We start from the raw sequence: 26,043 nt of genomic DNA, 5'->3' as shown, positions 1-26,043 counted from the left end.
TAATTTTATAACCAGAAATAGTAAATGCTCTTATCAAAAGATAAGAGCCTTTCCATTGTGAAGAGTATTCTTTGAAAATGACACCAAAGTGTCCTTGTAAGGAAAAAAGATAAATTATACCCTAAAGTCAACCCTAGAGCCTGAGCATCCAAGAAATCACCAAATAAGAGTTTATTCAAACTTCTCTAATCCTTATTGGGTCATTTTGCAACTGGTTTTCAGCATGTTTTAGAATGTCCGTATATTTAAAAGAAAATACAGGAAAATCATGTTCTCAAAGATGAAAAAAAATAGTGTGTCTTCAGCCCTCTGTGCATGTCTGGTTGAGTCCCTGGGATGGGCAGCTGTGATGTTCAGGGAGAGATGTTTGTCCTTCTTACTCAGGAGGACAGTGAGTCTCTGGTCTTGCTTCTTCTCCACACTTGAAAGAATTCACAGGAGCAACTGCAGACCTGTTCCAGGCCTGTGCTTATACCAAAAGAAGTAGGTGGAGGCACTGTCTGTGTAAGTGCAGTGGATGACAGCGCTGTCTCCCTCCTGGACACTCAGGAAGGAAGGTCACTGCTCTGCCTTCTCTCCTCTGCTTACCCCTGGGTAAAAGAGCATCTGGACATCGTTTCCCAGAGTTTATGTTTTTTCCTGCAGTCATCTCAGGCAGTCTGAAAGAGGCCAACCTCCTGTTCAGACTTGTGATGAATATTAACCAAACACCTTGTCTCCCCAAACCTTTCAACTTATAGTTCAGCCACAAAGAACAGGAACAAAGGCCCAGGCAGTGTCTTCATGGCTTTCCTGTTGGGACTGCAGTCTGCACCCAGAAGAGGAACTTCTATTATCAGGGTCTCTTTTCCTTCCTTCAAGGCACAGCAGTGTCCTAAACCCCCAGCACATGCATCTGCTTCTCTCTGCAGCCTGCTCTCATAGAAGTCAGCCTAAGAGAACCTTCCCTCCATTCTGCATCAGCAGAGACGCTCTGCCATCTTGTGGCCAGATCTGCAACTGCTAAATCAGCTCATCAAATTCTCTTCTATCCTGTGTCTATGGGAAATTCTGACCCACAAAACAGCAGCAGGTCAAATAAAGTAAGTACCAAGTGTGTCTCCAATCAGAAATTATGTAGATTGGAAGAAAGCAACACAGTAAAAATGCGGAGATCAGAATTACATCTCATCTTCTCAGCGCACTACTGAGCCATATTAAATAAATTTCAAGTTTCAGGTTTTCCCATGTTTATTCAACATCATGTTTAGTTTATGTGAAATCAGGAAAATACCATGATTGGGAATGCTCAGCAATTGAAAAGTAAATTTCTTACTCCTCATTCCTCTCCTCCCCCCCCCTTTTTTTAAATTGGCAAGAGGATCAATCATCCAAATCAATCATCTACCTTCAGCTCTCACAGATGAAAACTCTGAAGATGACATTTAAACACAAAAACTGGAGTAAAGCACAGAAGCTCATTAAATACATCAGATGCTATGGCAGGCTCTGCCTCTCCAATCTGGTTTAGGTCCCAGTCTTGCCATTCCCAGGACATGGGCAGTACCATTGGTCACAACACGAATGCTTCTTTAGTAAAAAGTGACCAAGTTATAGAGAATAGAAGGAAGGAACAAGGCTTCCATGAGTTAATAATAATATTGTAACCAAAGGAAAAAAGTTAGCTGATAGTGATAAGAAATCTGATATGTACTCTGATATCTTGCTTACTGATAGAACAGAATATCTGAGAGTATGGGTATGTGGCTTACTTATTACAAAGAACTGACATTAAAAAGTAGAAACTCAAAAAGCATCAGCCTATGTCCACTTTGCACACCTTATATATCTCAAGACTGATTATGCAGGATCACTTTCCTAGCATAGAAATACATGTATATATTTAAAAATACATATATTAAGCATAATTATTTAAATTTTACATTCTATTACTTATCATTGAATATAAATTCCAAATCCTCCAGCACAATATTTATTGGTTGCATTTTTCCTGCATTTTCTTTGAAACATTAGGCCAATATCCTTTTGGAATATGGAATCTATACTGGAAAATATGATTCAATGTAGCACATGGTTCTGCACAATATATAGAACCCTGGAATAAATATTCCTGGGACAAATCCTCAGCCCTATCACCTTTTCACTGAATCTTGTCACATTATCAGAAACAATGGTATATAATTGTCCCTTTTTTCTAGTAATGACAGGGACTCCAACATACATTAGCAATGCTGAATTTGCCCTCAAATTTTTTCTTACTTTTTATTTTCCTTTGATTTTTTCCTTCCCGTCTCTGTGTGAAACACATTTTATTTAAAAATGTAGGATAATAAATATAATTTAAAATTATTAGTATAAAATGTAAAGTAATATAAGCCACTAAGCAAGAAAGGCAACTTTGGAACAAATTTCTACATTAATGCACTTTTAAAGTGACTTTTACTTTTGTTTCTGCAAAAAGTTTTGGGAAAACTTATGAAGAACCAACCAAGATCACTAAGATCAGCAAGCCATTCTTTTTCTTTTAGACTCCTGGAGTAATCAAATCAAACTGAGCATGCCCAGGAGCGTTCAGTTCTGCTATCTTACCTTATAACATGAGCTCTGTGACTTTAAGCTGAGCATGCCCAGAAAATGTGTCTATCATCTTTTATTCTTGAACTATGACCCTGAACTGAGCATGTTAAAAATGTATATCCTGAACTGAGCATGCTCAGTCAGCAGTGTGTCATCCCCTAAAGTTTCTTCCTATATGAATACTTACAGGTTCTCCAAACTAAAACTCCCATATTTCTGTTCCTCAAGGAGGGCATTACTTTGAAAATAACACCAGGCTCTCCTTACCTGCTACGGATAATAAATATTTCTTCATTCTTTTATTTCTTGGTTATGCTTTTGGTTTGCACTCACCCAGATGCAAACCCATTGTACTTAGTAACAGCAATGGCTGCATCTATTAGCCCTCTGTCTACTTACTCTTATGAACAGCAACCCTGGAGGGGTGAAACGGTGTGTGTTTGCAGGTCTCAGTCCCATCTACCCCCACACGAGCAAGGAAGACCAAATCAGGAAAAACTTCTGCTCAGGACAATGCCAGATATCCCCCATTCATTAGATAATTATAAACTGTACCCAGGGGAAGCTGGGGGTGCAAGAGACATACCTGTGACTTGCAGAATCCCTTCTGCAGAACAACTAGATCAGGAGCAGACAGCAGGAAAGAAGTAGCATGTCTTTCCTCCACACTGATAGCCTCTGAGGCAACTTTCCTCCTGAGCTCTGTTCTTCATAGCAAACACCAAAGAAATGGGCATCTCTCCCCAGAGCTCTGATCAGACCAGCCTCTGACCAGGAAGTGGGTCTCACAGAGGTGCAGGTCTGTGATGAGTTCCCAGTTTATTCAGGGCTTTATATTTCACTTTCACTGTCTGGAATCGCACAGTTTAGCAAGGTCAGGATCAAACATCTGATATATTACCTCTTCTAAACTTTACTGCCCTGTGAAGAAAGAAGGTTTGTGGCCCTCATCTCATAGGTAAATAAACTAAAGCCAAGGAGAAATATTTATCCAAGGCCACAATTCTAGTAAATGGCTAAAAGGCTAAAGGTAAGGAGGGCATGTGACCTGTCCTAAGCTTGCCGCTTGACACATCATTGTGGACATCATTCTGGAGAACACTGGCAACATCACACTGTATCTCTGCTGCCTTTCTTGGGTCTTGGACTCATTCTGGACCATCTGTTTAGGATTGGTGCTCCGTTACTGCTCCTGACCATTGGGCTTCAGGAGGCCCCTGACACTTTTGTTAGGTACATCTTCATCATATGTGACTCAACAGGAATATCCTGCCAAATCCTAATAATTTCTCTCAGATATGAACTAATAGGTAATTTTATTTTATTATTTTTGCTTTCCTAATATTCACAATTTTTCTATAACTAAGATTTCTTTTATAAGTAGAAGAATATTACTAGAATTTTGTAGAAACTAAGATTTCTTCTCCTATGAGAAGAACTTCAATGCATGGATAACTGAAATGTCATTGTGACTGAAGAGCCCACTAGATATATCAGGCCAGCACATGGAGGTGAAGAAGTAAGACAAAACTTACAGTTTCCACTGAGAAGGATGTTGGCATCTACATAGAGCATAGAGAAAGGCTTTACTTTGATACTTACTCTGTAACACTGTAACACTGTCACCTCTTACATATTCAATTTTCTTTTCTGTAAGGAAGCTGTCACTTTCTGTTGGCTCAGCATTGGCATTCATCACCTCATTTGCTTCCCAAAATAACCATTTTGGTTGATGCTGCCAATATCCATAGGAGAAATGATGAAATTAAGCATTAAAATTATTAAGTAATCTTTCCAATATCACCAAGCTAATGAGCACCAAGCTAGAAATGCAACCCACGGATATGGTGCCCAGGTTCGATCCTCAGCACCACATACCAACAAAGATGTTGTGTCCACCAAGAACTAAAAAATAAATATTAAAAAAAAAGAATGTGGCTGCACTGCTGTGCTAAAGGAAGATGTAACCGACCTCGAAGAGTTCCAATAAGAATTATATGAAAACATACATGCAAATCATGTAGAATAGCTTCACAGTGTGAGGCACTCAACCAGATCCTCCCACATAAAATATCGGGGATTGGGAGACTCAGTCAGATATTGTAGTGAAATCTATTTAAAAGGCAAAGCTCATAACATTCTTCTGCAGTGAACTTTGCAATTACAGAGCATAATATATTTAGAAATCCATGGTCTATGTTGCTTCTTACTGTGAGAACTCAGTGCATTGCAAAATTGGGATGTTGTAAGGTGGAATATAACACAAAAGACATCCATAACACAATGTTCCCTATGATAACATGACTTAGTCTTTTTTCTTTTGTACTAGGAATTGAATCCAGGAGTGCTGAATCCTAAGTCACATCCCCACCCCTTTATATTTTTTTATTTAGAGACTAAGTCTCACTAAGTTGCTGAGGCTGACTTTGAACTTGTGATCTTCCTGCTTCAGCTCCCAAAGTTGATTGAATTACAGGTATGTGCCACTGTGCCTGGCCATCAATAACTCTTGTTCCCACTTCTCAAGATACCTCTTTAATACAATAAAGAGGAGAATAATAAACACAATTTCACTTGTCAGAGAAAAGCCTCCCACCTTGTGTAACATGTTAAGCTTAATTTCCAAAGTATCCAACTACTCTCCAGCTCAAAACACCTCATATATTGCATCTGTCATTCAAGTCAGTCACTTTCACATCTGGAAGGGCAATAGACCAAAAACCAGCCAGCCCTCCTGAATCCTCTCTGGCTGCATCCTCTCTGATCAACTGCAATGGGAAATTCACTGGCTTTGGTTCAGCAAGCTCCTGTTGCCAGTAGGCTTCACCACCATTTAACCCATGAACACTAAAGGCAGCTAGCTAGGTCAGTGAAAATCACAGAATATTTTATCTGGACACAAGGTGGCAGGGCTTCAGCCAGAACTGCTCCCTTTCTCCACACAGGGAGGATGCTAGAGCCTGATTTTCAAAGAAGGAAAATAGATTTAGACAAAGTTTTCACAAACTAGTGACATTTGGGTAAAGACATAGAGGGAGTACAGTGGTACACCATATGGATATTTCAAGGGCTAGCATTGCAGGCAGAGAGTAAAGGCAAAGGGCAATGGTACTGATATGGAAACATGCCTAGGAAGTTTCAGGAGTAATCCTTCCCTCTAGTCCCTCATACTTTCCAGCATGCTGTCATAAAAGAGATTGGTTAATGCACACAGCACTGCTAACTGGTTAGTTGATGACTGTTTTAACCTATTATCCCTAGGGAGAATTTGTATCTGGTTTGGCATCTTTTTTCTTCAGTTCCCTTGAGCTCCTTTTGCAATCAGTAGTGTCACCATCACTGAGACATCCAGCCATCCTGCTGTGGGGCCATTGCTTCTCCAAAGGCAAGACCTTGTTCTTTGGAGACCTCTAGGACACTGCAGCCTGCATGACAACAAAAGTTAGAGATGCTCTTCAAAATAAGAAAAAGTTAGGTCTTGTCTCATAAATATTAAAAGTAAAAACAAAAAACCTATCACATAGGGTGTTGATGTGTAAATTAGGTAATGATTCTGAAATGTAATACAGTGCCTCATATGTGGTAAGCCAAATAAATATCAACATTGTTTTGTTTCCTAGTAAAACCTGCCTTTCCTTCAGTGCCCAAGTCTGTGATTTGCTAATTTTTTTCCTTCTTTCTACATGTTGGAAGCATCTGGCAAACCTTCCCCTGGAGGTTGTCATTATTTTTCCCTAAATTGTTGGGGTCATATCCTCCTGACTACACTAATATACTCAGGATGCTGAAAGAACACAGATGAACACTCAGATGGACTTTTATTTAATTTCCCCAATGAATAATGATACTAAGTGCTTTTGTGTGCTTACTAGATATAGAGGATCATATTTCTAAAATGGCTAAGTATTTGCCATTTTTATTGTTATTTTCTTATTGGTTTTAAGAACATCCTGCATTTAAGTCCTTTTTCAGAAATATGCATTGCAGAGCAGGCACCATGCTATGCAACTATAGTCCCAGTCTCTGGGGAGAGTGAGGGTTGAGGATTCCTCAAACTCAGAAGTTCAGGGAACAGCAAAATAGTGAAAACCTGCATCGAACCAGGAAAAGTAAGATGTATCACAACTACAGTTTTTCAATCTGTGAATGAACTTTCCATCTTCTTTACTCAATTTAGTAAAGTAGAAGGTTACAATGTTAACATCATAAATGGGTTGCTTTCTCACACTCCAATAATGATTCTGCTGAAAAAGAAATTAGGAAAACCATCCCATTCACAATAATATCAGTAAAATAAAATAAAATAAAATAACTTGGAATCTGATCTAACAATGGAGCTGATGAACCTCTACAATGAAAATAGAGCACTGAGGAAAGAAAATGAAGAAGACTTTAGAAGATGGAAAGAATTCCCATGTTCTTAGATCGGCAGAATCAATATTGTCAAAAAGGACATACTATCAAAAGCACTATACAGATTCAATGTAATTCCTATCAAAATACCCTAATGGCATTCTTCACAGAACTAGAAAAAAAGAGTTTAAAATACAAGAATAATTATAAGAGACCCAGAATAGCTAAGAATCCTGAGCAAAAAAGAACAGTACTGAAGGCATCACAATGCCAGACCCTAAATTATACTTCTTTAGAGCTATAGAAATAAAACAGCATGCTATTGGCACCAAAACAGATTACAAAGACCAGTGGAATAGACTAGAAGACAAAGAGACAAACCCACATAGAAACAGTCACCTGATACTCAACAAAGTTGCTAAAAACATGTGGAGAAAAGACAGCCATTTTAGCAAATGATGCTGGGAAAACTGGACATCTGTATGTAAAGAATGAAACTTGATCTCTGTCTCTCACCCTGCTGGTAAGTGGATGGAACTGGAGAACATCAGGCTAAGTGGAATAAGCCAGACCTAGGAAGTCAAGGGTCAAAATTTATCTGATATGTGGAAGCTAGACCAAAATGAGGACAAGAAAAGAAAAGAAAAAGGAGGGGAAGAAAACCTCATGAGAATAGAAGGGAGATCAGTGGAATATATGAAGGGGACTCAGGGGGAAGGAGGAGAGATGGGAAAAGTACACTGGGATGAATCTCACCCAACCTTCCTATGTATGTATATGAATATACCATAGTGAATCTCACCTTTACATATATCCACAAATCAATAATTTTATAAAAGAAAAATATAAATAAATAGAATAAAGATCAGTTAGAGTAGAGGAAAAGGAATAGGGAGAGGGAGGAGTAGAGGGAAAAGAGAAGTATTGGGCATTGAATTAGAGCAAATTATATTCCATGCATGTATAATTATGTCCAAATGAACCTTAATATTATGTATTACTAAAATAAATTAATTTTAAAAGTGCAAAAAATGTGATTTTTTTTTGAGACAGAGTCTGGCTAAAGTTATTCAGGCTGGACTTGAACTTACAATCCTTCTGCCCCAGCTTCCCAAGCATCTGGGAGGCTTAGCTATATGCTAGCATGAGCTGTTGTGCCCTGGTTTAAGAGCAATTCCTAACAAAACACAATTTAAAACATATTTCATGTTCATAGGAAGCTATTTTGAGTGTTTTACTTATCTTTCTTTAGTCACTTTAAAAATGCTTTTTTTTTTGTAGAAGCAATGTTGACTTCTATTGTTTCTAATGAGAAGTCAGGCATTATTTATAATGTTGTTTCTCAGAATTTACCTTACAAATTTCCTCTGTCTTGTTGGCGAGATTTTAGTGTTATCATTTTTCTCTTAACTGGGTACCCCAAATGTGGATTTGCCTTAATTTTTTCAAAACCAGAGTAGTGGACTTTCAGAATTCCTTATTCAACTTCCTGACCTTACACATAACATTGTTTCTGACTGAATAAGGTCATGTGTGCCAGGAGGTGGAGATTCTAGTTATGGGCAGGGATTATGGAATGGGTAACAGAATAGATAGTGGTAAAAACAGCTGCAATCACATGACCATTTGTGGAAACAAGGACTATAATAGTTATGAAACTTTTTTTAAATTTTAACTTGAATATATTTAGATAAATATTAAGCATGGTTTACTCTCCTCCCATTTCCTTCATGCACTAGCCTAAAATGTACTAATGAGAGTTAATTCTATATCTCTTTATCTCTAATAGTTAAGTTACAGGATATCAGTGGAAGAGTGTGATTGAGAGACATGGGGGGGAATAACTATCACCCTGAGATGGACAAATGAACTTTGAATCCTTGGGGGGAGGGTTAGCATGTTTTTGGTAGAGTGAGAAGTAGTGACATCATATAAGCTGGGGTTTATATGATAGTTTTTCATTGTCTACTTGAACAGTAAGTGTTGTTAAAGACAGTCCATATGGATGCCAAGTTCACAAGGGGGTGCTATGGCAGGTTTGTAATGTCTCAGCTAAACTATATGGAAATATTTTCCTAATACTTGCTTCCCAATATTGTTCTGGTTTAGCACTGATCACTAAGAAAGGCATAAGACCTGGAAGGTGGGCAACAGCCCTTCCCTACAGGCACTGCAGGTTTGGAGCTTTAGCCACAGAGGCAGCTCAAACACGGGCTGTGATCTGCCAGCTCATCTTACTGTAGATTCACAGCTGTTTCACTTCCCACCACACCTCCTCCTGCAGCTCCTCTTTGTCCTGTAGTGTGATGGCAAATGAACTGCTTCACCTAAAAGTCATAGACCAAATAAGATATGAAGGAGGTATGGGACAGGTAAGTTTTAGATTGTTCTTGTGCCTTCCTATTGCCCTCATGGGTTCCACTATATCCTTACAAATCACAATTCATCCAATTTCATGTCCTCCTCCATTTTTCATGCCTAAATCTAGTCTAGCAGACCTTTGGTAAACTCAGGCTCAATAAGATTTGCAAAGACAATAGCTTGTCAGAGACTCTATCACCAGCTACAGATATTGACTGAAATCTAATCCTTAATAAGTAATCTCTTTTTCTCTATCACCTATGGTGGTTATTCTCTGATTGTACCGAACTAACACAAAGTCTACGGGGAAAGAGCTAAGAAAACAATTTTTATTTCTATTCCAAATAACTAGATTAAGATTTGTGCTGTGAACATCTTTAAGGGAAACTACCACTTTGAATTATGATAGGGCAAGTTATTTCAACTTTAGATAACTTTAAACATGTTCTGTATGATCTATTTCAAGTCAAACATTGAAGACTGAGAATGTATTAGAAGAAAGTTGCTCTTTCCAAATGGGATAGAAACAGTTTTTACTTTGAATTGAATCTTCTGATCTAAACCACAGAGTAGGCAGCCACAGTCACTACCTTCTTGTCTGGACTCTGCAGGTGCATCTCAGCTGGCTTCTGCAGCAGGGGTCCATCTCCTTATGCAGCTCCTGAGTTTTTGTTCAGCTTTTACTATTAATTTAAACACTGTGAGTTCCCTCAGAGCACAGAAATACTTGGCTGAGTCTTCCCGCTGGAAGGGTGAAATGATAAGGCTGATGGATTTAGCTGTTTTCCTGAACCAAACAGAATAGTGACCTCTTATTTTACTGAAACCATAAGAGCTCTGACGAATAAGGAAAATGATCTCTCCACTGGGAAGTTGTTTGTACCAAAATATGTCGTATGCACTCCAACTCGTTTCATAAGAACAGTCCAGGGTGACTGTTTCTCCCTCCTGACCAGATGTGACTGGCTGGACTTGAGTCACTTTCTGTGCCACAATGAATCCTGTGGGAACAATCAGAAAACAGAAATCCTCTGATGTAGTGATTAAAACATTATAAACGTTAGACTAATTTAGGACACAAAACCAAAACAAACTAGAGCCATAGATTCCTTTCCTCCACTCCCCTTTTCCTCCTTGAGGCCCCGTGGAGCACCATATGCCCATGTGCAGTCCTTTCCTCCTTAACATCCTTAGCCATGTTTGAACCCAGCCTACCAGAGTAGGAGTAGATAAAGGCCATGGACACCCACAGAAGGTGGGAGAGTGGCATGTGACTCATATCCCTCTGCACAAAAGTGTTATTTCTGCCTCAGACCCAGAGTTCAGTGCCTGAGAGCCTCACAGTGTACATATGTACTTCCTGCATTCCCATGCTACACCCCCAATAGGAAACAGGGGTTCTTACGTTTATAGACCACAAGGTCCGTGCATAGTTGAGAGAAAAAGTGTGGTACACCCCAAACTGTTACTTTGCCTACTTCTCTTTCCCTGGTAACTAAGTTAGACAGAAGCTACACAGGGAGCATGAGAAAAGTCATTAGTGTTGAGGGTTAGAGCTGAGGGAGCTGCAGAAGGAACTGGTTTACATACACTGATGTTATTCAGTGAAATAATTTGGATCATCCACTGAAAGTAGAATTTATTATGAGTCTATTCATGGGTCACTAATTTAACACATATTTACTTTTCTCCGTTCAGAAGCTATGAAATTTAAAAGAAGAAAATCTTCTTGGGCCTTTGTCTTCCTCCATGAAAGGCAATGTTAATCAATTAATTATAGAATGATTTCTTCTTTACTGAGTTCTGGAGACTATTTAAATTCTACAACTAATAAAGATACATCTAAGTCAATGATAAAGGTCAGTCCTTCTGAGTTTAGCAGCTATTCAGTTGATAATGTTCCGTAAAAGTATAACAGGAATGAATTATTATTTTTTCAAAATGTGATGTTGCATTTTATTTGCTATGTCTGAAAGAGGATGTTTAGTCCTTCTTATTTCCACAAAAGCAAGTGTACTTATTAGATTGTGTTTTGAAGAACTGTCTTTATATCACATTTTCTATCCCATTGATCTGAATTATTCACCCTCACTTGTGAAATTTTGTATATTTTTCTCTCTGTTTTTATTTGTAAAATAGTGTCCTGATAAGCATGCCAGATTTTTCTGTGACACAAGGCTATAATCTACTCCTACAGAATGTGCTGATTGACTGCAATGACTTAGGGGCCTGTCAACACCACAGAACTTGGTGACTGAATTTCTGCATGCTGCTATATGATGGTGTGGAACATAGCTGTTGATCTTCCTTTTGGTCCCATTGTTTTGCTGGGTGAATGAATATAAAGAGACCAAAAGGCCAATAGAGAAGAAAGTTACAGACATGTTCTTTAAACAGCCCTAGTTCCTTGATACAGGTTTAAATATCAGATCAGTTCGTGGTGCAGAAAGCATTTATAATAAATTGAGCTATACTCCTCTGTCCCATTTCTCTCTAGGTGCTGATAGGCAGCTGATTTGCAATTTTATAGCATTTGTCCTGAAGCTGGTGGACACTAGGATGCCCACTGAAGCCAGGAGAGCAGTATGACTGCAGAATTACCCTCTGTTGATCTGTTCCTGCTCTGAGCTGCTGGCAGTTGCAGGTGCAGGGTCTCAGAAGCAAGTGGCAACTGCCTCTGAAATGTGATTTCCAGGAGGGTCTTGTTGGGATGTGTCCCGATTAGCATGCCAGGTCTTTTTGTGACACAACTGTGACTCAGTTGCAAAGTTTGTCCCATCCTTGACACTGTTTTTCCTTTTCTTGTGATGTAATTGACAGATAATATTTGGTAAAGGATTAAGCTTAATATTTAAGGAAGCATTTGAAGAAGAGTGATCATTTAAAAATCTCCAACATTAATTAATTAACCTGAGATCTCAGGGGCTTGTCTGAAACAATATGAATTCTGACTGTGACTGCAAGTATTCTCTCAAGTTTTGATTGATCTCTTGCCTCCTGTCAGACCCTTCAGTGGAACATGCTCACCACTTCTTGGTTTCCCTACAGAATCCCTCACCACCTGTCCCTCCCACTCACCCAAACCATGGGGACTGGAACCTTCACAGAGGCACAGCATCTGCTCAAACAATGGAGATCCAAACAGGTTCCTGGGTTCTGAAATCTCTCCATGACAGAAGTGACAATGGCAGCAGAAGTACCGTCATATTATTTATAATGTAACTCTGTGCTTAGTTTAATTAGAAGTCCTGGAAGGGAGAGGGAAAGGAGCAGTGGTGGACTCCTGAGTCCCAACATGCAGCCAAGTTGTTTCCAAGTGCACGTCTGTGGTCTGCAACAATCCTGTACTCTTGTTAGAGTTTTCAGGAAGACAAAACCTCTCCCAAAATGCCATTTCATCTGTGAAATATTCAAAACTGATAATTGTGTATATATTGTCCAAAACAAAAATATTTCCTTCTTTCGACACTAAATTAAGATTCCCCTCCACTTTATGCTGAAAATTTATCTTGAGAAGAAGTTTCTATTAACTCCTAAATTCCAAAAACTTACTTTTGTTTGTCTGCCCCATAAAGAAACCCGAATGGAAACACTTGAGTTATTCCATGGAAATCTGTCCTCAGCCTCTCCCTGCTCCCTTTACAGAATTTCCAAACCCACATACCACATGAAGGTACAGAATCAGGTTCCGAGATCTTCTCAAATCTCCCCACCTTTTACATTGATAATGTGTCAGCTCTAATGCTCACCACAAATTTCAACCTAAGTATTGCACGCTATTTTATTCTTATATATTTCAAACCAATGAAAGATACTCCACTCATATGTAAAAACTATTCCAAATTAATTATCCAACTTTTAAAACTCCTAGAAAAGACCGTAAAACAAACTGTGAGTCAAGGAAGTTCACATACAATGTCTATGGCACATCTCCTATTGGTAAGAGCCAATTGATTTGGTTTTTCTTTTTCATTTTCTCTTTCTGTGTATTGAAAAATTGTGCACTGTGGACTGGGCAGGGAGCTTCTGGCTTGTGTGTTTCAGGTGGACCATCCTTCACATTTTGTTTTGTTTTGTTTTGTTTTGAGACAGGCTTTCACTTTGTTGAGCTGGCTGGCCTTGGAGCCCTGGACCTGAGATCTTCCTGGCTAGGCCCCCAGAATGGCTGGAACTACAGGGGCACTCCACCCCACCAGCTGGGTATCTTTTAATTCATAAACTCATTAAAATTTTTTTAACAAAGGAAAATTGTTGATATGTATGTAGCCTAAGGGGAATATATCTTGCAAAAAGATATTAATAAGGATTCCAGTCTCCATTTGGTGGGCAGATGGAGACCATAGAAATTTTAGCTGTTGTAATTTTTTTTTTTAAATTATTACATAAGTCCCACAAGCAAAAGTATAGAAAATTATATAATTAATTCCTTTTATCCAGGAATATGAGTAAACACATAGTAAATTTTGTTATGTTTTCTCTTTCTTCATTTTTCTCAAACATTACAGACAGAGCTAAAGGAGTATCTTCTTTTCCTTCTTCTCTTCCAAAGAAGTAGTCAAGACTGGGAAGGTTCCCTACAGGTCCTTTCACATTTTACCCTTACAGCTATTTATCATTAAACAATACCTTGTGTTGTGTTTGCATTTTGAGGTTTCTCCTAAATAGTTCTATGTACTATATAACATTCTGACATTTGTTTTTTATATTCAACACCATGTTTTTAAGATTCACCTTATGAAAATATGTGTGAAACCACTTATTTGCTTGAAATAGCTGTGTATTGGCATTGTATGAGTAAACTACCCTTGTCCATCCCATTACTGATTGATTTTTACTGTTATTTTTAAATACTGCTGCATCCTGTTCACATATATGAATTTCTTTAATTTATATATCAGGAATTGAAATGGATGGATTTTTAGATTTGTATCTTTTAACTATTTAGGCTAATTGTTTCCCTAAGTGGTTGCATAAACTGTTCTCCATGTGGTTGTTTTTCTCCTCTGGAAAAGTAAAACTGCCCCATCTTCCTATATGCTTTACAACTTGATCAGACTTTGATTTTGTTTATCTGATACAAATAACATAGCAATTACTTTTCTTTCATCTTAATTTTCTGTAATAACGGTGGAAGTGATGCTCCCAGGATCTTGTCCATTCCTTCAGGAGCCACAGCCCAGTGAGAACCCAGCTGGTCTTCTAGTCTCCCCAGACAGCTGAGCTTGACTCTAAGTTTGTGAGCTCTGCAATTCTATCAACAGGCTCCACCTTTTCACAAGTAAGTTTGCTGAAACCTTTCTGACAAGGAAGCACTTCCTGTTTTGTCCAAATTTAGAATTGTTGAAAATATATTTAGGGGGAATCAAAAATCCCCTCCTTACACATGGATAAGGATAAGTTTAAAATTCCTCTCTGCTAATTCCCTTCTACCTTTACTTCAGTTTTCCTGGAATATTAAAAATCATACTCTATGGCAGTTGGGTACATCAGTAGAAATCATTTTATATGACAGTGGTGGAAGAGAGAGAATCCCCTAAAGCCACAAGATTAGCAAGAATAGAGGAATTTCATTTTTATTACAAATACTAATAAAATTTTGGGGACACAATGGGCATAATACTCCATTGCTATCTAAGAGTGTGGATCAGAACACACAGAATAAAACTGGTTCTTTTCTCCTCAGGGAACTTCAATGTGCCTATATTTTACATTACCCTAGAAAATGTTAGAAGATAATTAAATAAATGTCAATTTCTTTGTATTATAAAATGTGGATGAGGGAAATTAAATATTTCTAAGAATATACCTGAAGTAAGAAACTAGAAAACACTGGGATTATCTTCTCTGGAAGAACTCTGATCTTCAGATAGACAAAAGACTTGAAAAACTTCCAAACTTCAGAAGATATGAGGCTAAAGTTGCCACCCAATAATTCAGAGTTTGGTTAACTCTTTTACTGAGTTTGAATAAGTATTTAATGCTTTAGTCACACTTTATTCTCATGGATGAATTATGAGCATATGAAGAATCAATTTGACCTTAGAGTCAGAAACTGAGAATAAATTCTAAAGTAATCCAAAACATAGGGATGGGTTATATTATAAGTAATAGATGTTTAAAAGATTAAGGAAGATATTATTATTACTAAAGAGAGTATTTGATGTCTTCTCAAATCTAATCAAGGAGAAATATTATCCCAGTGCAATTGGAGATGATGGTCCACATTCCTCAATCTGTCTTTTCCCATTTCATTCTGATGTCCTAGAATTTTGTACTGCTTTTGTACGTCTTAAACTTTTCTTTGTCATTTCCTCATGTGTTCATTTATTCAACATGTATTCAACATAGGATAGCACCCTGTTGTGTATAGGAGATGTTTCAAGATTTCCTGTGTATGCATGAAATAGCAAATAATACTGAACTCTCTCTCTACTTTTTTTTCCTATACATATACACCTATGATAATATTTCCTCTTTTCTCGCAGAGGAAACACTTTATAGCTTTTCCTTGGCTTATTCAAATTGTCAGAACCTCTACTCTTGCACTCTAGAGTCCTCATTAAATAAAATAAGGATTACTTGGACAGAAACACTGTGATACTGGTCATTCTCATAACCGAGATGTTACTAAGTGACAAATGGCCAGGTGGCATAAGCAGCAAGGATGTACTGACAAAGGACTGATTCATGTCCTGGGTGGGATGGAGCAGGATGGGAGGAGATTTAAGTCAGGCTACTCAGAATTTGGGCAATATAAACTTATAAATTGTATGTATCTGAATTTCCCATTTAATATTCAGACCACAGTTGTCTATAGGAACCTGGAAGACTGGGAGTGAAATTGAAGATAGGAAGGAACTGCTTAATATTTATTTGAGGGCCTAGTAAATACCTACAAATGAATAGTACTTGCACCTCAGTCATGAAAGACACAGTCCCAATCCTCAGTTAGCCAGTCCCAATAGTTAAGGAGAGAAAAGTAAAACCCACCAAAAAGACATGTGTTTCTGGAGAAAATGACACAGGAAACAGTGAGGCAGTCAGCTTCTGGACCCAGTCAGAGAAGGGTCTTGACAGAGGAGGGGCTTGGACTGGGTCTTAAACCATTATTGGATTTCCCAATAAAAAGACTAGATCATAATTTTAACTCAGTGTGTCAGAAGATTGGGCCACGTGGGTGGGAGAGAACATTATAAACATCCATTTAAAGAGTTAATATGGCCCTGGCCTTGAAGGACATCGTATGTCTTCAAAAAAGTGTTTGCTTCCAAAGTCAATTTCAACCCTGTGAGACCAGGATAACAGATACTATTTAGGTATATAGATAGATAGATAGATAGATAGATAAACATACAGCTATATGTTTGATATCCAAATATACTGAACCAGTGGAGGAGGTAATTTACTAGATTTTAAAGAATGATCTCTTGCTACTTGCTAAATATGTGTAAAAGAGATAAACATTAACCTTCACTGAAGTAGCATTGCCCCTTTGTGGCCATATGTGGAGATAACACTGTACAATTTCCTACAGCTTCTTCAAAGGTTGTGTTCAATTAAATAAATAAATAACCCATTAAATAAATGGGCAAATGAGCTAGACAGACACTTAGCAAAGAAGAAGTATAAATGGCCAATGATTATATGAAAAGATGGGCAGCATTTTTAACCATCACATAAATGCAAATCAATACTATACTGAGATTTCCATCTCATTCCAGTCAGAATGGCCATGTTCAAGAATACAAATAACAAAGAAGGCTGGCAAGGAATATTTATACATTGTTGAGAGGAATATAAATTAGTTCAGCCAAAATTGAAATTACCATGGAGGCCCCTCAAAGAGCAAAATAGAAATATCAAATGATCTAGCTATATCAATCTTCGGTATCTTCAGTATCTACCCCAAAAGTTAAAGATAGCATACTTTAGAGATGCATGCATTCCTATGTTATTGACGCATAATTTACAATATCCAAGTTATGGAATGAGCCTAGGTGTCTGTTAATAAATGAAAGGATAGAGAAAATGTGGAATGTATACACAATGAAGTTTTATTCAGTCATAAAGAATGGAATTCTGCCTTTTGCAAAAAAAAAATGGATGGAACTGTAGAGTATCATGTTAAGCAACATAAGCTGGACTCAGAAAGGTAGGTGTTGTGTGTTTTCTCTCATAGATGGAAGCTAAGGAGATAAATAGAATAAAAATATTACAAGAAAAATAAAAGGGAGACCATTATGTCTGAAAAAGGGGATCAGAGAAAAGGAGGAGGGACACGGCAAGGGGAGGTAGTGGGAAGTAAAACTGATAAAATTATATTATGTGCATATACAAACACACTGCAGTGAAATCCACCATTCTGTGTAATCATTCACCAAAATTAAATATGCAGCAAAATTACCTTTAAAGGTTGTGTTCAGTAACCCATGCATCAATCAGAGCACTGAAATACATGCTTGAATCTTTTTGGGGGGCAATGATTTCTTCTGATGAAAGGAGATTTTTCCATTGGTGAGGTCAGCTAGAAACATTTGTTGCCCTCCATTGGAGTGGGTCTGAGGTGGGTCAGAAGAAGTTGGTTGGGATGTTGGACATACCAGGAAAGAATAGGACTATTGAAATATGAAATTTGCACCACACTTACCCTGGGGTCCCTTCAAAAGAACACTTTGGTCCTCAGGTAGAGTCACTGAAGAGGCACTTGTCCCTCCTATAAATTAATGTCATATTAGGATGAGCCCTTCACACTGAAAGAAACGTGTTTCTAAATAGATTCTAAATTAGATAATTGTTTTTGTACCTTTGTAGACACTTGATTTAGTCATCTATTTTTAACTAACATAATGGTGTGTAGTGGTATCTTCTTGTGACATTCTCTTGTATTTTTCTAATTACTTATGATGTAGAATAGAGGTCAACAAATTTTCCCATACACAATCAGATCATTTTCAAATTTGGAGGCTGTTCAGTCTCTGGTGCAACTACTCAGCTCTGCCACTGTGGCATGAAAGCAGCTATTGACAGTATTTAAAAAGAGCATTGCCTTGTTCCAATAAAACTTTATAAAAGTAGGTGAATGACTGGATTTGGCTCATGGGTCATATTTTTTTATATTTATTTTTTAGTTTTTTTAGGTGAACACAATATCTTTATTTTATTTTTATGTGGTGTTGAGGATCAAACCCAGCACCCTACGCATGCTAGGTGAGGGCACTACCACTTGAGCCACACACCCAGCCCTCATGGGTCATATTTTTTAGAGCAAATTTTCAAGTGCTTGTTGGTCATTTGTATATCTTCTTTTATAAAGAGTCATTTGCCCATTTTAAAACTTGGGTCTTTGTATTCTTATTGAGTTGAAAGAGCTCTTTACATTTTATACATTAAAAACCTTTGAACAATATATGTGTTTCAAATCATTTTTCTTAATTACTGCCTTGTCTATTTGGTTTATAAAACTATGTTCAAAAAATATTGATACAGAGTAAAGAAATCTTAAAAATTAGAAAGATCTGTCATATTATGAATTAGAAACCTCAGTAGCATTAGGTTCCCCAAATTATTTTACAAATTCAATATAAAATTACTCAAAATTCCAGCAGATATTTTTTTGGTAGAATTTGGTGCAACCAATAAAGAAGTATGGAGATTCCTTGGGGTAGAGTGCTTTCCTAGCATGCACAAGGTCCTGATTCAGTCCTTAGCACTTAATCATTATCATCATCACCATCATCATCATCACCATCAGCAGCAGCAGCAGCAACAACAACTGTAGATGGATTTGCAGACAAAGGGAATGGAAAATGAGAATGCTTCTATTTTCACTGAAGCAGAAAATGAAATTATCTACAGACAATGGATATCAGATGACCCATTAAAGAAAAATACTGCAAATGTATACTACAGCCATGGTTAGTAATGGTGCAGGAAATAAGTAAAGAGGATTAAAGAATCACTAATTGTCCTTGGCTACTCAGAAGGTATTCCAGCAATTGGATTGGAAGGGAGAAAATGCGCTAGTTTGTAGCTCAGTGGTACAGCATGTGTTTGGCATGTGTGAGACCCTGGGTTTCATCCACACCACCAAAAAAACAAAACAAAACAAGAAAATAATAAGAAAAAACAGAGAGTGATGGGATACTTGGGAAAAGGAGAGGTGACTTTTAATCTCCAGAGGGGACTTGTGTGGGTCTGTTAAAGAAAAAGCAGGCTATTCATAAAACATCAAACCTGAAATTTCTACCTGGAATTTCTGCAGGACTCTGTGTTTAATTAGGAATGTCCATTCCTAGGACCATTGCATAAAGAAGATCTTTGTTCTTCCTACTATTTGGTCTTTGGAATGGTGGCCTTGTACACATGCTTTAATGACAGCTTCAATGAAGTTACTCAGCTTCAAATACCTGAGTGGAGCTGAAATCCTTTAAAGAAGCCCCATCAAAGGAATTTAGACAATTGAAATCAAGATGCTAGATAAAATAATCTAGAGATAATGTGGTTTGGGAAAAAAAAAACAATAAACAACAGTTGTTCTGGGTTTCTTGATTGCCTAAGAGAATAATGACTGAGGTGAACCTGTGATTTGTCCCAAGCTAAGGCACACAACCAACTTCAGGCTCTCCTGTCCCATCCCTATCAAATGACATGCCAGCAAGTAACCAGTTTGTTGAGAATCCTGTGGCCTAATGTCCTGGAGAATCTTGACTCTCTAAGAATGCTGTCCTTCAGAAATCAGATCCTTCCTTTGCAAAATGGCAAACACACACTAAGATCTCTATAGAAACCAAACTCTTTCTAAGATTCTACTTTCTCTGTACTATTGCCTTCAGAAAACATGCCAAATTCCTGAAATAATTGAGGCTGGGACGCTGCTTCTTTAATCTGCAGGTCTCTGGTAATTTGTGCTCAACTCTGCATGGTGAGACTCAGGGGACAGAAATACTCAGTGGCATCTCTCCAATGATCTCAGGGTTTACTCAGTTGGAAGGTGTTTGCATTCTTTCCAAATTCAGCCTGAAAACATTTAATGCCTGAAACAAGCCCCTTTCCTCATGAGTACCTTGGGAGAGGCTGGAGGGCAGGACATGGCTGGCACAGGCAGTAGGGATACTGCAGAGAAGAGGAGTAGTTGCAACTCAGCTCAGCGTGGCTCCTGTAGACTTTGCATTCTTCTGCAATATCAGCACTGTACTCAGATAAAGCAAGAGTTCTATTCAGAGTCAAACCAGACAGTGTTCCATCCACTGACAAGGCAGTAGAGCAGAATGACATTTCCTCAGGACTAGGGGCACCTACAGTACAGCAGGGATGCACACCAATGTCAGGGCAAGCGGTGAAGAAGCAGCCCACTCCTTCCCAGGAAATTCCCCATAAAAAGAATCAGATGACTGGGGACATGGACTCAGGTGGCTCTGAAGTTAGGGAAGAATGACAGGGGATTTAGATTTCTCCTTGGGAATACTGAAGGGACTGTTAGGAAGGAATGGTTTCTTGAGAAATCTGTCTGCCTCTGGACCTTTTAGATTCTTTATATGTAGGGTTGAATTTCAAAGCCTTATGATAATGCAGCTAGTGTATTTATCTTTTGTAAGGTCTGCATCCATTTACTGTTTTTCAGTCTCTGTGGCTCAGAAGCCTGGGAGTGGCTAAGCTGAATCTTACAAGGCTGCAATCAGCCAGCTCACAGTCTTGTCTGATGCCTGAGACTCTTCTTCCAAGCTCACTTGGTTATTGGCAGAATTCACCTCTTTACAGCTGCAGAACTCTTGGTGCTGGCTTCCTCTAGTAGGAGACTCTTCCTAATTTGACAAGAGCCTGAGCCCTCTATTAAGGAGCCCAGCTGATTAGATCAGGATTACCAAAGATAATCTTTTGATGAACTCAAAGCCAGACTGATTAGGGACTTCAGTAATATCTGCAAAATATCTTTGGCTTTGGCATGAAATATAAACTAATCCTAGGAATGACGAGTGTAGCAACAAGCAATTACAAATTTAAATTTAAAAATAGAGTGTCTCAGTAAAGAAATAAAATATGTAACCAGGAAAGGAATGAAATTTTCAGAATTATAATAATTGAAATAAAGCACTAGGAGATGAGCTCAACAACAGAATGTTCAGAGAAAAGCATCAATAAACCAGAACATGTTACAACTGAAAGTACTCACCTGCACACACACAGAAAAAAACAGGCTGACAAAAAAAAGTGATCAGCTCCTCAGATACCTGTAGGATTGGGATGAAAGGTTTAATATTTGTATTATCAGGATCCCCATAAAGTTAATAAAAACAAAATAAGCCTGAATGAGTACTCCCTGAAAAATGGCAGAAAACTTTTGTTATGGTTTGGATATGAGGTGTCCCCCAAAAGCTCATGAGAGAATGCAAAATGGTTGGAGGAGAAATGATTGGGTTATCTTATTAACCTAATCAGTGGATTAATACCTGAGAGGATTAACTGACTAGTAATTGGAGGCAGGTGGGGCATGGCTGGAGGAAGTGGGTCATTGGAGGCATGGCTATGGGGTATATATTTTGTATCTCTCTCTTTCTCTCTCCCCCACGTTTTTTTCTCTCTCTCATTTTTCCTCATCATCATGTGAGCAGGTTCCCTCTGCCACACTCTTCTGCCATGTTTTTCTGCCTCACTTTGAAACCCAAGAAATGGACCTGGCTGTCTATGGATAAGCCCTCTGAAAGTGTAAGCCTACAAATAAACTTTTCCTCCTCTGCAATTGTTATGATTGGGTCTAAAGGTCACAGCAGCAAAAAAGTTAACTAAAATAACTTCCAAATATATAAAGAGTTATAAATATACTTCAGGGAGCTGAAAGCACCCTGATTATAATATACCTAAAGAAATTCATGCAATCATAACAAATCTGAAAGCTTTCCAAAAGAAGAAAAAATCTTGAAGGCAGCCAGAGAGCAATGACATCCCTTAGCCAAGGGATAAACCAATTCCAATAACAATGGATTTCTCTTCAAAAGCCAGGGAGGCCAGAAAGAAGTGGCCCAGTATTTTTCAAGTGCTGAAAGAGAACTGTCAATCAGAATGAAATAAATATGAACTGATCCTTCAGGAATTACTATGAAACCAAGACACTCTCAGATGAAGGCAAACTAAGAAAATTTGTTGCCAGCAGAGTTACTCTCTAACAATGTCTTAAGGTAGCTCTCTACTAAACACAAAGAAATGATAAAAATGTACCTTGGAATATCAGGAAAGAAGAAAGAGTGCAATAAGCAAGATTAGGGGTAAATATGATAGGTTTTCCTTTTCCTCATGCATTTCCTAAATTATTTATAATAGATGAAGCCAAGGTAATAATAGTATCTAATAAAATTATATATATAAAATAATGGATGATAAATGGAGGCAAAGGGAGATAGTGCTTTTATACTTCATTCAAATTGGTGATGTCACTGATTCACTATGATACTTATACATAATGTGATACCCAATGCAACCACTGAAGAAACCTATAAAAGTAGATACATCCAAAATAATATAAATAACTGAAATAGAATTCTAGAGAAAGTCAAATAATGAGGAAGTCAAGTAACAAAAACAATGGGGAAACAAACAAACAAACAAACAAAAAACTGGAGAGAACAAATAACAAAAAATAAAATTGGAGTTTGGCCTTAAAATATGAATTTCACTAAGTGCTAACTACATGCACCAATTAAGGTGCAGAGATTTATCAATATACTCCAATGAAAAAACAGCTAAAATATCAGTTGATTAAAAACATAGCTTAATTATAGCTGTCCATAAAAACCTCACTTTTAATATCATGACAAATATGTATGAATGATTTATCATGCAGTGATCAAAGGAAAGTAGAAACAGCTACATCAGTATCAGAAAGGAAAGTAGGAACAGCTATATCAGTATCAGATAAAGTAGATTTCTTAGCAAAGAAAATTAACAGAGTCAGAAAACAAACATATATTGTTCAAAGGGTCAGTTTCTCAAGAAGATATACAATCCCAAGTGTGTATGAACTAACCAACACAACTAAAAATTAAGTTTAAGAAAAAACTGTTAGAAGGGAAAGGAGAAATAAATCTAGATTTATAGAAAGAGACTTCAATATACCTCTCTTAAAGATTCATAAAATGACTCTACTTAGTGAGAATATGTAAGAACTCAACAGCACTCTTCAGCTGGTAGGCTCTAATAAAATTGATAGAACAATCCCCACAACAGCGGAATACAAAACTCTTTTCAAATTAATTCCCAGGAAACTCAGTCTAAGTAAGATTACATCCTGGACAGTAACAAACTTCACCAAATTTAATGTCAAAAAAATAGAAATTATAAAGAATATGTCCTCCAAACACAATGAAATAAAACTATAAATGAATATCAGAAAGATAATAGGAAAATATTCAATTGCCTGCAAGCTAAACAACATACTTTTTAATAATTCAGGATCAAAGATGTCTGAAGGGCAATCAATCATGTATTGAGCTGAGTGGAAGTTGAAATACAAAGTAACTGAGGGAAAATTTATTACACCAAATGTGAATATTAGAAGAAAAACTCAAATAAATAATCTAAGCTCCACTTGAAGAACCTAGAAAAACAAGAGAAAAATTAACCCAAAGTAAGCCTAAGGAAGAAAATAATAGAAGTAAAACAGAAATCAGTACAACTGATAGCAGAAATGAATAGAGAAAGTCAAAGAAAAAAAGACCCAGATCTTTAAAAGACGAGTACAATTTATAAACTTCTAGCAAACTAGACAAAGAAAAAACAAAGACACAAATTACCAATATCAGGAATAAAACAAATAAAATTATTATAGACACTGCAGATATAAAAGGACACTGTAAAAATTTAGTGAACATAAACATAGGCTTTAATCAATATTTAAAAGGAAAAAAGATGTTTAATATCATCTGTTACTAGAGAAATGCAAATTAAAACCACAATGTGATATTGCTGCATATCTATAAGAATAGCTAAAATTAAGACCAATGAAAACAGCAAATGCTACCAAGTGTATGGAGAATTAGATCATTCAGAAATTGCTGGTGAAGATGCAAAATTGTAGAGCATCACAATTTGGCAGTGTATTATAAAACTGATCATGTATTCACAATTTGACTCAGTAATTGTGTTCCTGGGCATATGTCCTGAAGAATAGAGAATTATCTTCACTCAAAAATCTTATAGTAGCTCTGGTCATAATAATTCAAGACAGGAAATAACCTAGATGGCCTTCATGAAGTGAATGGTTAAACAAATATGGTACATATGTGCCATGAAATCCTGTTCAACAATAAGAAGGAAGGAACCATAGATGTACACAACTACCTCTATGAATCTCCAGAGAATTAGATGGAATGAAAGTATCAATTTTAACATGTTACATGCAGTATGATCCTATTTATAAAATATTCTTTCAATGACCAAATTATGGAAATGGAAAACAAGTTAGGGGTTTCCAGGGCGTAAAGAACAGATAGAGACAGGACAGATGTGGATGTTGCTAAAAAGAGGGATCCTGTGGATAAGGAAGGGTTCTGCACCTTGACCTATCAGCATCCATATTGTGATTGTCACCACACCATGATTTTGCAAAGATGACCTATCTCTGGAGTAAACTGGATGAAGAACACATGGGGCATCTCTATATTGTGTACATGTGCATTGAAGACAACAGCATTACTAGAGATCTCAAAATAACTTCTGTGTAGAACACCATGTTTATTGAATAGAAATGTGAATATTTGTAATTCAGATATAGTATTAAAACTCAACAGTAATCTCAGCAGTTATGTTTATTTATTTATTTATTTTTTAATATTTATTTTTTAGTTCTCGGTGGACACAACATCTTTGTTGGTATGTGGTGCTGAGGATCGAACCCAGGCCGCACGCATGCCAGGCGAGCGCGCTACTGCTTGAGCCACATCCCCAGCCCAGTTATGTTTAACTTAGAAGCAAAAAATATTTGTTTTTCCCGGTGAGTAGAACTTTATCACTGAAACAGTTTAGAATTCCTAGTTTATAATGAGAACAAAAAGTAGATTGAGAGATCCAAGATGGCAGGTTAGAGGGAGGCAGCATTCTGTGTGGGTCCCTGACCTGGAACTCAAGTAGTGAGTTTCTGCTTCCATGCAAGAATCACAGTCACAGTGCCCATCCAGGGCTCCAGGCCTCAGCCTCAGAATAGGTCTCCCAACTACTCACCCACACAGGACTATGGGGTGCCCAAGCAGGACCATCAGCATCAACAGCTGTGCAGAACTTTTGGCCACTCACCTGAGCAGAAATCACAGACACTGCTCCCACGCAGGACATCTAGCAGTTTCCCACATGCAGGAAGTCCAGCTGCCACTCCCATGTGGACCCCCATCTATCAATGTTGGGCTCTCCTGGTCGCTGCCATCTTGGTACTCTGCAACAGCAGAAATAGTTCCCCATTCAGTAGACTGCCTGCACCTGAGAACTTCACAGAGTCTCTGAAGTCAGCTGACAGCCACACAATGAAAGCCATAGAGCTCATCTCTGAACTCATGGTACAATACCACTGCCAGGCTCCCTTCCCATGACCCAATACCCTGCTGCCAAACACAGGCAGCACAGTCTTGGGTAACATTCAACACCATCTTTAGTGGGGGTAACTCCCAGTTTGGAACTCCAGCTGGTCAGGTACTCAGTTTCTAACTCCCCCATCTCCCTAGCAGCTACCACCCCAGCACAGTGACACCTTGGTTACCTTCACCATCCTGA

General features: G+C 37.8%; 1 pseudogene; it reads right to left on the bottom strand.

Annotated features, from left to right (window-relative positions):
* The window catches only part of LOC144255421 (T cell receptor alpha variable 13-1 pseudogene), a 79,926-nt pseudogene extending 54,260 nt beyond the window's left edge, over positions 1 to 25,666 (bottom strand).
* Positions 25,667 to 26,043: the final 377 nt, after the last annotated feature.

This window comes from Urocitellus parryii, chromosome 6 (assembly GCF_045843805.1).
Source record: "Urocitellus parryii isolate mUroPar1 chromosome 6, mUroPar1.hap1, whole genome shotgun sequence".
Lineage (NCBI taxonomy): Eukaryota > Metazoa > Chordata > Mammalia > Rodentia > Sciuridae > Urocitellus > Urocitellus parryii.
The sequence above is the reverse complement of the archived record's forward strand: the minus strand, read 5'-3'. Positions and strand labels throughout refer to the sequence as shown.